The 1310-nt window shown below is 44.7% G+C and overlaps 1 protein-coding gene across 1 annotated transcript in view; it reads right to left on the reverse strand.

The window, feature by feature from the left end:
* The window catches only part of LOC101846362 (zinc finger ZZ-type and EF-hand domain-containing protein 1), a gene marked incomplete in the record, with an annotated part of 86668 nt that overhangs the window by 20215 nt on the left and 65143 nt on the right, over positions 1-1310 (reverse strand).

The following is a 1310-nucleotide window of genomic DNA, read 5'->3' on the forward strand; positions in this document are numbered from 1 at the left end:
GGGGGTGTTGAAGCAGAGGAGCAGGAAGTGTGGGGCGAGGGGAGGCGTATGGGAGGAGTATGAGGAAGGAAGGAGCAAGTGGGGGGAAATATGAGTATGAGGTTGAAAAGGACAGTATGGGACGAACGTCAGAGGGTAGGAGAAGAGTAAAAGGTGGATGGGGGCAGAATAGGAGGTGAGGGATGGGTAGGAAATAAAAGGACATTGTGGGTTAAAATAGAACTCATAACTCCCCACCCCCACCCCCCCACCCCCCGAAGCTTCTCTATTGAAGAACAGTTTAACAAAACTAACACTACTGTCATGTTATATATCATAACCTGAGGTGCACAAGAGGACACTTCACTGTGCTTCACAACTCTGTGTGTCAATGGATGTATGTGCATGAGTGTGTGCAGGCCAGTCTGTGTGCATGTGCTTAATCAGTCACTGTTCACTGTATCCTCAGGATTCCTGAGCTATTCTGCCATTGATTTGTAATGTCCACAGGACAGACTGTGTTTTTCGCTATTCACATAAGAAATAAAGAAGGAAAGAGACACAGAGGTAGAGAGAATGTGTGAGAGACAAGAAAGTAGAGAGTGTGAGAAAGTGAGGTAAACAGAATATATAATACAAAGAAGGACAGAAGAAATGAGAAAGAGAGAAGTAGAGAAAAAGAGAGAGTGCCAGAGAGAAGTAGAAGGTATATATATGCGTGTGTGAGGGTGCAGATCTGCCAACCACCCCATTTTTCCTCAAAATTCTACCAAAAATTGGAGTTTAGGAAAAAAGATTTAGAGTCTCCAGAACCCCAGTAGCTTAAGATTATGGGACAAACCGACCATGGCATACACACACACAAACACATGAACGGAATTCAAGAATAAAATCCAACTTTATGCAAATCCAGAGAGCTTCGATTTTATTGGAGTACTTGGGAGGTCTAGAGTGTGAGTGTATGTGTGTGAGTGAGTGAAAGGGAGAGAGAGAGAGAGAGAGAGAGAGAGAGAGAGAGAGAGAGAGAGAGAGAGAGAGAGAGAGAGAGAGAGAGAGAGAGAGAGAGAGAGAGTTGTATGGTGGGACCCAATTGGGCGTCAACTTGCCAATTTCGTGGCACATTTGCTTGCATCATCCGATTTCGCACCAATACAAGTCTTCTACCACTTTCCTCTCGAAAGTGCAACGCGAGGCTGATTTGCAATGGCGTCATGCCAATAATTGTGTGTCACATTTCTCCTTCTTCCCACACACTAGAGGCAATGATAGTAAATAACAAGATGGGCCACTCAGCCAAAAAAGTGTCCGCAGGAAGTATGCTCTTTGCTTCA

Source organism: Aplysia californica, unplaced genomic scaffold (genome assembly GCF_000002075.1).
Source record: "Aplysia californica isolate F4 #8 unplaced genomic scaffold, AplCal3.0 scaffold00287, whole genome shotgun sequence".
In the NCBI taxonomy this organism is placed as follows: domain Eukaryota; kingdom Metazoa; phylum Mollusca; class Gastropoda; order Aplysiida; family Aplysiidae; genus Aplysia; species Aplysia californica.